Raw genomic sequence first — 14,341 nt, 5'->3', positions numbered from 1 at the left:
TGTTGATCGTCGTGGTTGTCACGCTTCAAAAACTGCATTTTCATCGCTAACCGCACAGATAGAACGGACGCACCTTAATCATGGATCCGGTTTTCCCTTTGATTCTTCCGCACAAAATCATCTCGACATTTAGAATGGAATCCTTCTTGAAAGACGATATTTTTACTTTGTTGGATTCAACATTTATTGGCGCTGTTCTATTAGATAATCATTTATACTATAGATTTTGAAAACATTGGTTCTTATTCAGAAAACTCCCTATATTAAAAAAAAATAATCTTTATAATGTACGTACCTGTGACGAAAATCACATAAATTAATCAAATAGTTTTATTTTTATAAAGAAAATCAAATTTTATAACAGAAGAGTTATGAGTAACAGAAGAGCGGCTGTCTTGTCTGCCATTTTTAAAACTATCTAAAAAATAGGAAGATAACTAAAAAATTCCAACTTGCCAGATTTACCTTGTAATGCCTACGAATTACCATTAATCATTTAAAATTATTTTCTTTATAAAAATAAACCTACTTGATCAATTTACGTGATTTTTGGAATATGATATTTTCGTTTAGTCACAGGTACGTATATCATATAGATTTTGTTTTTTTTTTCATAGGGTAACTTTGGATGAGAACCTATAGCTTTTGGTATGGTCTAGTTTGATTTACGACATATCAACGTTTATTATTATTATTAACAACTTCATTGTATTAAACCCATAGCTTGAGAAGGGGGTAGGAATGGGTTGAATCACGACCGATTTAGCATACAAATATTGCTGTAGGATTTGTTGAACTCAATCCAACAAGTTTCAAAGTTCGTAACGGTATTCGTTATGTTTAACCAACACCTTCATCATTATTATTATTATTTTTTTTTTTTTTTTTCAAATTACATTTTTTGGGAATTTTATTTACGGTTTGAAAAATGTTAATATAATTGAAACCGAATTGAAGGCAGTATGTTTAACTTTTATTGAAAAACAAGCCGAACATGCAGGGTCCCCCTCCAGGAGTGAAAAATGTACTTTCATCATGACTAATGTTTGTTCAAAATTTCAAAAACATCCAAGGCGTGGTTATTGAGAAAAGTGCGAACAGACGAACGGGAGTGAATTACTAGGTCCAATCCCTCTTTTGTTGAGGATCAATAAACGTTAAATTGAACAACGTCCGGTTACAATTGAAGTGATGAAACGAGTTTTTTTTTGTTTTTTTGTTTTTTTTTAGCACACAGTACTTTATTTTTTATTTATTCGATCTTATTTATTTATTTGTAAAATTAAAGTATAAAAGGCAAGAAAAAAAACTGAACTTCAAGAATCGATTTTCTTTTTAGTATGACAAATAAAAGTAAACTTGGATCAAGCAGATATTCACGAATGTTGCTTCTTTCTATTGAAATTGGAAGCCATAGCGTGATCCAGGTTTTTACACACACCAAAGAATAGATTTTTAAACGTTAAAAAAGTTATTAATTAGCCTCCCCACGAAGATAAATTTGACAATAAGATCAGTTCAATATTACTGACCTCAAAATGTCAGTTTTAAAATGCTCTAATCTACCCAGACATTCCGAAAGATGGCACAGGACATTGATTCGTGCGCACTAACATGAAAATTCTTTTAACTATTTCTTCATTTTTTTTTTTTTAAGATTTTAATTTTTGCCAATGACTGAAAGTATCACTAAAATATTTCCATTCGCAAAACAAAAATTTAATTAAGATTAATTCATTGTTTTTAATTAGAAATAAAATTTTACATATATATATATATATATATATATATATATATATATATATATATATGGTGGCTTCCTTCAGTATTGACAGATTATGGATACCAACTTTAAGGGTGACTGCACGTGTAGTTTTTGTGGTAACAGTTGTGCCATCTCAAACCACACTTATTCTGAGTCGACATTGTTAAATATCAGTGGCAAATGGAGGTTCAGGACGACTAGAAACAATGCTGAGATACTCGAAGAACACGTACAGCGCTTAGAATGCCCAAATGGTCACCCATTAGCCAGGCCCAAAGTTGCTTAATTTCGGTGATCTGACGAGAACCGGTGTGTCAACGTGATTTTACACACACACACACACACACACACACACACACACACACACACACACACACACACACACACACACATAATCTTTGATCCTACCCAAAAAACAAAAAAAAAAAAAGCACACACACAGTTACTAATCCCTTTCACAGCTATATACATGTACAGATATAAACGTATTATCTAACGTTTTAAATGCAAGGTGTGTTAATCACTTGATAATCTTGTGTTAATCTACGGATATTTCAGACATATTTACTGATCCAGCTAACAGTTTTCCTCTTAAAGATGTCTACTCACGTTCTAATACACATTCTAAGCGATGTGGTGCAGAGGTTACACGCTCGGGGTGTCGGTTTCGAGTTCAGTCGAAGTCACTGCATCACTTTCACTGATATCCTTTGAAAATGTACGAATGTAACAATGCTTAAATCAAAAGAAAGCATTACTCGGCTGCTTATTTTTTTTTTGTATATATTAGTGTTGGGACGATTAATCAGAATCGGGAAAATCGAAACTTTTGGAGTATCGGAATCGGTATCAGAAAATTATGTGCTTATTTTCCGATGCCAAAAACGATTCTTTCAATTTTTCTTTTTGTATTTGATTTTGTTTGCTGGTAGTAATGATAAAATAATAAATATTTATCGATCGTAAATTTTTTAAAATTATATTTTCACCCCAAACAAGGCACATTGCCACTTTGGTGTAAGGGGCTACTATCAGGAGCAACAACTACTGAGGTACTATGTAGGGATTTGAGCAGCAAGATGTCGGTTCACGTTACACTTGAATTTCTGCAGTATAAAACTAAAATCGCCCACAAATGTATTTTTACGCATGAGAAAATATCTGTACATTTTAACATTTTTTTTTTTTTACAGTAATCAGAAAAAATAACTCTAGTTAAATATTTAAAGATTTATAAAGAATCGAAATCGGTAATTTAGTACATAATCGCCAATTGTATCGGAATCGGGAAAAATATTGGAATCGTCCAATCTCTAGTATATATACTATCTATAAATAAAAATGTATAACCACCATCGAAACACTCATATTTTTCCAAGAAGCGAGGAAATAGTGCAGAGTATTTTGCCAGTTTATTTTTAAAAATGTTATTCGAAGAATATCCTCGGGAAGTTTTTTTTTTAGAGGGGAGGGGGTATTATTTACATTCGAAAAACGTATCTTTGTTGTTCTATTGATTTATGATTTATGCCTAATCGCTATATGGTCTCATGGTTAATATGGATTGTGTAAATCCATAGGATAAAGTGAAAAAAAAAAATGGCAAATAAAAATTTATTCCCTACATCATTACACCGTAATGATGTAGGAAGGTTAGTTACTTCTATTCAGTCTTTGAAATCAAAACAAAGAAACATTCTGATCGGATAAAATATAAAATTTGATAAATTTCAATGAAAGTAAAATTTTGCTTATTAACAAACTACAAAATTTTGCTTATTATAACACAGACTAACAGCTACAAAAAATCACTAAATGCAAATGGTTTTTATTATCGAACCTATGCCACGTTGGATATATTGCAATTAGAATATTATCCCAAAATTTGAAACGATCACATTCTAAAAATCTTTATAGAGATTGGCTGAAACTTTGCTAACACAGGGGTTCGAGATGCCATAATTTTTATTTACTCGTTTTTATGCGTAAAAAAAACAAAAAAACTTCCAAACACCAATTTGATTTTTTTTTTGACACAATGTTATAATCTTGATTTTAGATTTTATTTACCTTTTTTTTTTTTTCACGAAAATTGAATGTGGCACAAGGTCAGTTTAAGCTGGAGGGATATAATCCTTTCCCCCAGAAAAAGGAGAGACACTGGATAGTTGCATAGTTTGCCTTTATCAATCCTGTCAATATTCGGGGGGGGGGCGCCTCAGGCGATTATCATTATTAACCTCCAACATGTCAGATGTTATAATAAGTCTATTATCTTTTTCTATTATATAAATCTCAAACGTCAGTTTGTTTGTGTGTGTGGTCGCTAAAAACTTCCGTCTGCCGCATTGAACAGGTGGAAATTGGTACCATCTGAAAAAGTGATGTCTCGGACACATAATATGTGAAAATTAGAAAAAAGATTTTGTGGTGGTCAACTGGGCCATTTCTTGGAAGGAGGGTCACTTTTTGTGATGCGATTTTCACAAGTCATGCACGCGTATCAAACTGAAAGTATGTTTAAAAACATTATTTTGTAGGGCCATGATGTCAAAAGTCGTCGTTATCCGGATAAAAACATTTGCCAGTAACGTTTTTCCCTTCTTTTCCCCTTCAGGTTCAGCCTGCCTACCGCGGCTAATTATTATTATTATTATTATTATTATTATTATTTTGCAATCATACGGGCACTTACTATTTTGATTGAAAGAAAGTTTTTTTTTTTAATTCATTTTTTTTGGGGGGGGGGCAGTGCATGAGCTGCCGAAATATCTGGTAGGGAATTTGTCACCTACTTCTTATTTTGGGCGATTCCATTTTTTATGGGGGTTGCTCAAAATCCTTAGCATAGCATCTACGTCCAAACCGAACTTCATGTCCACCCGGACAACGCCGGGTATCTATGCTAGTAAATAATAAAGCCGACTTAGAAGCTTAGAATATTTTACAAAAACATTCACAAAAACAATAAATGAGAAGAGGTCGTCTGTTGTTTTTTTTTTTTTGTCTATTCTCTGAACTAGTTTGAGTCACCAAAATACCACATTCACCGACGGTCTGTGCCAAAAGAGGAATGAGGCATGACAGTCGTGAAATAAATATTTTACGATAGTCACAGATTTTCACGAAACCAACGTTTTCACCTTTATTAGTCAAGTCTCTAGCAGGCCGCCCGGCATTGCCCAGCCGTAAACACGCATAAATATTTTAATTAATGCAGATTTTTCAGTTATTATAAACAGAAATACCATAAGTATTCAACGTAACGTTAAATTCTTTAAAAAAAAAAAAAAAAGTAAAAAAAGAAAAAAAGAAACTGAGAGATGTGTATGCGAGTATTTAATTTTTGTCTAAACAGTTCACTTCTCGTAAGTAAAAAAAAAACAAAAAAACTCGAGCTGAGATCGAAACCAAAACCCAAAGACAACGAGCCGAGTATGATAAGCATTAATTAGGTCAGCCTGACATGATCTTTAAATAGGGTTTTCAAACCCGTTTATTCTTAACATAAGTAATCTGTCACATGAACGATTCACGCATGCATATTCATGAAACAGTTGACAAACAAATAAAAATCCGATGACCATCACATACAAGCTTTTCATTTTTGACCTCTTAGTAGCCCTTTTTTCCGGATGAAAATTGATTAAAATATTTTCCACATGTCCGAATACTCTATATACCAAATTTCAAGTATGTATATAAAAATTTCGTTAAGTATATAGGTTGAGAAGTGTCCTCACGTACACAATCTAACTTTTATAGATATATAGATTAGTTAGATGACATGTTAATTTGATGAAGTATTCGGAGAAGTTAATGTTAAATGAAAATAGTTTTAATAAATTAAAGCTCAAAACAGATGCCCCCCCCCCTCTCCAACCACAATAACGAAGGATAAATGTTGTTAGGATTATAATCCTCAAATGCTCCTTTTTTTTCTGTAGAATACGCTTTATTATGTCTCTCACTGCCTTGTTTTACTGATCGATTTATCTGCAGATCAAAGATCGATTACGTCATTTTCTCAGCGTTTTACCCCGATCCTGCACCCTTCCACCATTCCTTCAACGTAGCTAAGTGGTTAACGACACGGACCGAAAACCTGAGCATGTCGAGTTCGAATCCAGTTCGTTCCACAAAAACATTTTCATCAAACGTACACTTGAACTTGTGCCTAACCTGGAATTTAAATAAAGTAAAATAAAATAAAATCTTAGCCAAACTCTCAAAAATCATCACCATCATCGTATGAATTCAAAGTTTCTATTGTTGGCATTAATTTCCCCGATATTTTTCAAAGGAAGGGACCATGAGAAGGTTGCCAACACCCTAAGGGAAAATGATTTTATGGAACGAACTGAATTCGAACTTAGAACACCTATGTCGTCAGTCCATGCTGTTAACCACTAGAACACCGTCACGTCCTCTCGCAAATCTATATATCTAGAAAAGTGAGAATGTGTGTGCGTGTGAGAACACTTCTCAACCTATATACTCAACAAATGTTTCATCTCCAGACTTGAAATTTGATACATAGGGTAATCAGGCATGTGGGAAATATTTTAATTGGTTTTCATCCAGAAAAAGGGTTAGGGTTAGGGTTAGGGTTAGGAAAAAGGGGCTGCTAAGGAGTCAAACTTGACAAATTGGTGTGTGATGGTCAGCAGATTTTTATGTTTGTCAACTGTTTCGCGAATGTGCAGGTAAATTCCAATGTGCAGGTAAGTAATTTTTTTTAATACAATTTTGTTGTTGATTAGGAATGAAGTACCATTAACAACAAAGGGTCAAACAGTTTCTTGTGTGACGAAACAGCTTTGAATAAATTCAAATTTTTTAATAAATAATTTGAAACAGCTTCAGAACATTAAAAAATACAAGTCGGTAGAAAATTAAATTTTAATGAGTTGAGTAAAAAAATTGTTTCGTATTCTTTTTCCAGTTCTTCGTTGTTAATTACAAATTGGCACTTATTGCAACAATCAAAAGTAAAGAAAATACAGAAAAGTCTGTATTATGTACGTATTCGTTACAGAATGAAGATGTCATATTCCAAAAATAATGTAAATCAATCAAGTAGTTTTATTAAAAACTAAGAAAATCAAAGTTTAGGATTTTTAGCGATTTTACTATTGAACTGTATTGAACATAAGGCTGATTTTTTTTTCTCAACACTTCGATTTGAGTTGCCCCCCCCCCTCATTTCTTTCATCGGATTTCATCATGCCCGATGAAAACAATGACTTGCTCAGTCGTAACATTTGATTTCTTGACAAAAAAGAAATACTTGATCAAATTACGTGATTTTTGGATTATGACATCTTCGTTCTGTAACAAGTACGTACATCATACAGACTTTCTATATTTTCTTTACTTTTAATTGCCACCATAAGTGTCAATCTGAATAAGCACTCACAATTCTAATAATTTATGTTTCAGATGTTTTAAATGAGGATTCATAATTTGGTTATCGGACTTGGGTTTTCATTTGGAATGTTATTCTTGTAGCATTTCGGCCGATGTAACCTTCAGTTTTCAGGATTATCTTGAACTCGGGAATCTTTCTGCCAAACTCAGTTTTTTTGTAATATTCTGCATAAAAACAATGGCTATTAACAAATTAAAGTACATCTATTGACTTTATTTGCTAATAGCCATTGCACTTTTGAACAAGATTTTATCCAAATGACGTATATAAAAATAAATATGATCTTTATGCATAGATCATATGCGTATATAAAAATAGTATCCAAATGGCGTATAAAAAAAAACAGTATCCAAATGGCGTATAAAAAAAACAGTATCCAAATGACGTAATATAAAAAATAGTATACAAATGACGTAATATAAAAAAAAAAATAGTATCCAAATGACGTAATATAAAAAAATAGTATACGGATGACGTAATATTTAAAAAAAAATAGTATACAAATGACGTAATATAAGAAGAAAAAAAATAGTATACAAATGACGTAATATAAGAAGAAAAAAAATAGTATACAAATGACGTAATATAAGAAAAAAAAAATAGTATCCAAATGACGTAATATAAAAAAATAGTATCCAAATGACGTAAAATAAAAAAATAGTATCCAAATGACGTAAAATAAAAAAAATATTATCCAAATGACGTTATATAAAAAAATAGTATCCAAATGACGTTATATAAAAAAATAGTATCCAAATGACGTAATAAAAAAAAAATAGTATCCAAATGACGTAATAAAAAAAAAATAGTATCCAAATGACGTAAAAAAAAATAGTATCCAAATGACGTAATAAAAAAACGTACCTAGATGACGTAATAAATAAATAGTACCCAAATGACGTAATATAAATAAATAGCACCCAAATGACGTAATATAAATAAATAGTACCCAAATGACGTAATATAAATAAATAGTACCCAAATGACGTAATATAAATAAATAGTACCCAAATGACGTAATATAAATAAATAGTGCCCAAATGACGTAATATAAATAAATAGTACCCAAATGACGTAATATAAATAAATAGTACCCAAATGACGTAATATAAATAAATAGTACCCAAATGACGTAATATAAATAAATAGTACCCAAATGACGTAATATAAAAAATAGTACCCAAATGACGTAATATAAAAAATAGTACCCAAATGACGTAATATAAAAAATAGTACCCAAATGACGTAATATAAAAAAATAGTATCAAAAGGACGTAATATAAAAAAATAGTATCAAAAGGACGTAATATAAAAATAGTACGTAACATAGGTTAAAATTTGTTGACATTCTTCATCAGCTGATCTGATTATATGAATGCCCTGGAAAAGTCACTTCTGATTAATGTTTACTAATTTTAAAATATTTTCTTATTCTGAAAAACAGACAAGTTTGCTGGCATATTTTTAAACTGGTAAACATTAATCAGAAGTGACTTTTCCATGACATTCATATATCTCAGATCCGATCAGCTGACGAAGAATGTCAACAAAGAGGGACGGACATTGATTTTTACCGTAACATTAGATGTATATACACGATGTTGCCCGGGAGTCTTTATTTTCATTTCTTCTTTTTTTTCTGTCTATAATGTTATTTTTGTTATTGTCTATTTTTATTTATTTTTTTTTTTTTTAACGCTTTATTTGCTTTTTTCTTTTAATTATTTGTTGTTTTTATGTTTTTATTTGTGTGCATTTTTTCTTTAATTACTTGTTGTTTTTGTTTTTATTTGTGTGCTTTTTTTTTAATTATTTGTTTTTTTTATGTTTTTATTTGTGTGCATTTTTTCTTTAATTATTTGTTATTTTTGTTTTTATTTGTGTGTTTTTTTAATTATTTGTTGTTTTTATGTTTTTATTTGTGTGCATTTTTTCTTTAATTATTTGTTGTTTTTGTTTTTATTTGTGTGCTTTTTTTTTAATTGTTGTTTTTTATCAAACTTAAAAAAAAGTTTTGGTGTGTATTTATTGCAGTATTGTTTGGTTATTAAATTATTAATTGAACGAAACTGTTACTTTGGTAATATTTTATCTCCGTTTATAAAATTATTGGATATAAATAGATTTTCAATCATTTGAATTTTACTAATTTCTTGTGTATTAAAGTCAGAAATGACTTTCTATTCAGCAGTTTAAATGCTTCAAAATTCCTTTCAATAGACATGGAGTAATTCACTTTTTTTTTAAATTATTAACAAAAGATTAAAATGCCTGACTTGTTTACGAACAAAACGAAATGCATTCTTCAGGCTTTCATTTCGTAATTAAAATATCATTTTTTAGGATTTCGTTTTATTTTACGCTATTGCATTTTAGATTTCAATAAATATTCGATTAATATTAAATTATAACAAATATTCAATGTGTAATTATTAAAGTTACGTTAACACGAGAAATACAATTTTAGTTGTTTTTAATTGGCCAACATTAAGAGTTGCAAACACCTGTAAATTAAAAAGAAATTTCACAAATTGTTGAAACAAATGAACCTGGAATTCAATTGCAGAATAGTGACCGTTGAAATATTTCACCTATTATAGTTCTTGTCTTGAAATAAAATTCTAATTTACTTTAAGTTTTAAAAATCGAATAATAAAAAGCAGCAATAATAAAGTGATACTCGCCTATAATTTAATAAGAATGGACGAGTAAAAATTTTCGACAAGTTCAATTTTGGACGCTAAAAAACAAATTGCAATTTTATTTGCAGAACAAGAAATACGGTTATTCCTATTCCAGTCACTTAAATTATTTAAAATGAAATGAGATTTTAAATATTACATTAAAAAAGCTACTCAGGGAAATTTTCATAATTATGTTAATTTTATTCAGTGTCATTTTACACAAATGTTTTATTTTTTAAGTTTGGTTTATAATTCTGTTTTTTATGCACTTTTTCAATTGCAAAAAAAACATTTGCTTTATTTTTTAATAAATACCAAACTTGACAATAAATCGAATTACTCTACTCATAATTTTAAATAACAAAGTTGAATCTTTTTTTTTTATTTTATTATTTATCGAAATAACTAATATAAATTGAAAAATAATTCGATACACTAAAATATTTGTTTTTAATTTAAAATCCATATTTTTCATAAAAAAACATCTGTAAAGAAAAGCAATATATGCATCTGCATATAAGTTAGGTATGTGTACATGTTTGTGTGAGGTAAATTCCAAACTAATTAAGCGATCGTTATTAATTTTAACTCGGCGGAAAGGTGGGTGACGTGAGTTTAATTTAGTTTTATGAAGGAGGTAAAACTAGGGGTGTGTAAGCACTTTTTGTAAATTCAGATACTTTCAAATTTTTTATGAAACTTTCTAACATGTACATGCATATATATAATGAAACTTTTAAAAATATATATCAGACATCAAATAATAAATCTCCTCCACATTTCAGTTTCTTAAAGCGTTGTTATGGAAGGAGGTGGGGTTAATATGGGCACAACTTCTCATTCAAAATATTTCCGGGTACTTATTGTACCATACTGAAATAACGTTATCATTTAGAAAGTCATTCTTACCATGAAGAGTGGAGGGTGTTTTGTAAACTATTCTGTACTTTTACGTAACAATTTAATAAAAAAAATATTTTTTTTAAAAACACATCGCAAAACTTAAAAATACTATTTACAAAAAATAACGCGTTACAATAAGTGCATAAGCACTTATTTTCGACTTGTGTGAGAATGCATCCATAATCATTAAACAGAATTTTAGCTAGATTCCCTGAATTTCAGTCTTTTTTAAGACTGCTTCAGCTTAAGACTTAAATTTTAGACATTTTCAACAATCAAAGTCGTGTAATGAATTTTGATTAAAACTGGAATAAGGACATATATATGGAAATTCTGAGTTGAATTATGTAGAATAACAAATTTTTTTGTTTGACAGAGAACAAATAATTAAAGTTTTTCTCTTAATCCATAGATTTTCAATGAATGGCTCATCTCATCAGAGGAAAAGTTATCAGCAATATATATATATATATATATATATATATATATATATACATATATATAATATAAAGCTCTGTGTGTGTGTGTGTTTGGTTACGAATAGGCTCCTATATGGTTGACTATTTTAAAAAAATGATTACATATAATGATAGATGTATCGAGACATAGGAAAGGGTATTTTGATCTGGCAGAACGGTCGTTCATCAAAATTGTGGGGTCTGCGTTCGCGCCTGGTCCACAAAGTATGGAAATAAAAAATTTTAAAATTAAAAAAACGTTTACAAGTGTTTGTGATATAGATGTACATCATAATACTTTGATAAGTATGTTTCAACTTAAATAGGGATGGTATAATAAAATTGTGGGGTCTGCGTTCGCGCCTGGCCTCCATAGAATGGAAATAGGCACAAAATTTAATAAAGACTTTTCACATCAATCTGCGTAAGTACACTTTGATAATTATGTTTCAGTTTGAAGAAATATGGTATAATAAAATTATGGGGTGTTCGTTCGCGCCTGACCTCCATAGAATGGAAATATGTTACAAAGTTTAACAAGGTTCTTTAATATAGAGCCAAAAAATATTGTGATAAGTGTTTCAGTGTGAACAGGTATGGTATAATAAATTATGGGGTTTATCTATTGTATTTTTACTTTCATCATATTTTCTTTGGTTTTGATACCCCCAAATTCAACCCAAATTTACAAGCCTTCCTTTTCATAACCTTTCATACTTTCATAAATCAGAGTCCATTTTCTGTAGGCTGTTTTTGAACCCAGTCAACGACGGGTACTTTTGCTAGTATATATATATATATATATATATATATATATATATATATATATATATATATATATATATATATATTGGTTCTTACTCTTCGTGGCGAATAAACTATAAAAGTGGGGTAAAACTGTTCAGTGAATTAAATTATTAAACAAATAACCAGAGTAAAAGAGGGAGATACCTCACTAAGGCGATGATTTACAGGTGACAACAAATATTTTTTTGTTAAGTTTGCAATCAAACAAAACTAAATTCACATTGATAAAAACAATTATCGAAATTAATCGTTAAAATCGGAATTCAAAGAAATAGTTAAAAAAAAAAAAAACATGCGCACTGAGTTAAAGAAACTTGCAATAATCTTGCAATTTGAAATGGTTGATTTTACTGATTTTAACGGCAATAACTCGAAACATAATAGAAATCTAAATGTACGGCATTGTTCGGGAGTTTTTGTATTTTATGTCCTTTTTTTCTTTCCCTATGATTGCTCCAAGTTTACTTTTTCTCTTAATTTTTTATTCGAATAGTTTTATATTTTTCGAATGATGGAATTGAGTTTTGTTTATTAGGAAATTAGTTTTACAATAAAATCGATTGAACGTTTTACAAAATGTTGAATTTAAAATTTCAGACATAGAAAATAACTTTTTTTGTGTGGAAATCGCTTCAAGCAAGGCATGTAGCCACTTGATGCAAGGAGCTTAAAATTCAAGGTCAATAAATTGTTGGGGATAGGTGTTAGATGGAATAGAAAACAGTAATTCGTCCGCTTCTATCAGAAACACTGTTCGTGGAATGTGAGGACTATAAGACAAAACAAGGGAAGTGAGATTTACCCGACTGGATGGATTATCGCCAATTGGGGAAGTAAGAGAAAAATTGAAAAATGTTAATTTTTAAAGAATTTTTTTTTTTCATTCGTTCAAGTTCGACTTTATTATGTTCTATTTAATTTCAATAAATATTCGATTATTAATAAATAAACGAATTCAATGTGTATTTTTCTAGATGTGAAACGGCAAACGCACACAATATCTTGTATTGATAATTTACCATTAGATGATTAACAAGCTCTTTCAAAGGAAACTGATCTTTCTCCACATTAAAATCAACCTTGTATCGCACCCTGCCTCCGTGGGGAGACAACTAAATAAGGGACAGATAATTTTTCGTCATGTTTACTTCACAAAACTAATAAGAAATGAAAAGTTGGTGAAAATAGAAGTGAAAATGTTTTGAACTTATTTTTTAATTAAAAATAAGGGTTTGTTTCATAATCCACAGAGGTATGCAAAAAGTTGTCAAAAAGGCAAAAGTATAAGAAATAATTATTATAAAAGATAAGTTACTTTTCTACCTAACTGAATAAGTTTTTTAGTGTTTTTATTTAATGTATAATGTTTATTCGGTTCGAAAAACACGTAAGCGTGATCTCTTTACATCTTTGAAGTCTCAACAATCACTTCAAAATAAGAAATAAAACAAAATTGTGGCAGAAACCGACCCAATAAATATCACGGTAACATTTATTGGTTGGTTTCTACTACCATTTTAGTTTATTTCGGCACTTCTGCATAACAGTGACATATTAGCAACAGAGACGAGTTATCTAACCCTGTTCTTCGAAAGACAAATGGCAACTAGCGGCCATTATGTGAAACTCAAATATAAACAAGTGTTTACGATAACGCAAAAAATATATAACGAAATAAACAACACAAAAATATGAAAATCGAAACATTTATTGAATAAAAAATGTATCAAAATATAATTTTTATGTATGAATATAATTTCTTTTCAATTAGTGATTTAATATATCGTAATATAATTTTAGCTTGTCAATGTAGCAAAATATGAATTTTAAAAACATACGTTTCAGGAATATTTTTTTTTTTTTACAGAAAGATTTTTTTTTTTTTCACAGTAAGACTGTATAAACATGTCAAAATTTAAAAACATGAAACATTTATAGAGGTTTAAGAATAATTTGTTTGCTTTTTTTTACACAAAGAGAGTTTTTGTTTGTTTTTCACAATAAGATTGTTTAAACATATCAAAATATAATTTTTGTTCGTCAATGTAGCAAAATATAATTTTAAAAACATGAAACATTAATAAAGGTTTAAGAATAATTTTCTTTTTTTTTTTGTACAGAAAAATTGTATAAAAATGTAGCAAAATATAATTTTAGTTTGCACGCACTTTTAGAAAAGGAAGAGTTATCAACCCCTGTTCTTTGGCTGAAAGCGACATCTGTTGGCGGTTCTTGAAACTCTAAAATACACACATTCGCCTCATGTCACTGTCATGCAGAAGTGCCTTTATTT

General features: G+C 29.6%; 1 protein-coding gene across 11 annotated transcripts in view; it reads right to left on the bottom strand.

Annotated features, from left to right (window-relative positions):
* Nucleotides 1–14,341, bottom strand: part of LOC145277048 (uncharacterized) — a 337,642-nt gene that overhangs the window by 89,317 nt on the left and 233,984 nt on the right. The window lies entirely within an intron of this gene.

This window comes from Euprymna scolopes, chromosome 5 (genome assembly GCF_053919585.1).
Source record: "Euprymna scolopes isolate OS-2025 chromosome 5, ASM5391958v1, whole genome shotgun sequence".
Taxonomy (NCBI): domain Eukaryota; kingdom Metazoa; phylum Mollusca; class Cephalopoda; order Sepiida; family Sepiolidae; genus Euprymna; species Euprymna scolopes.
The sequence above is the reverse complement of the archived record's forward strand: the minus strand, read 5'-3'. Positions and strand labels throughout refer to the sequence as shown.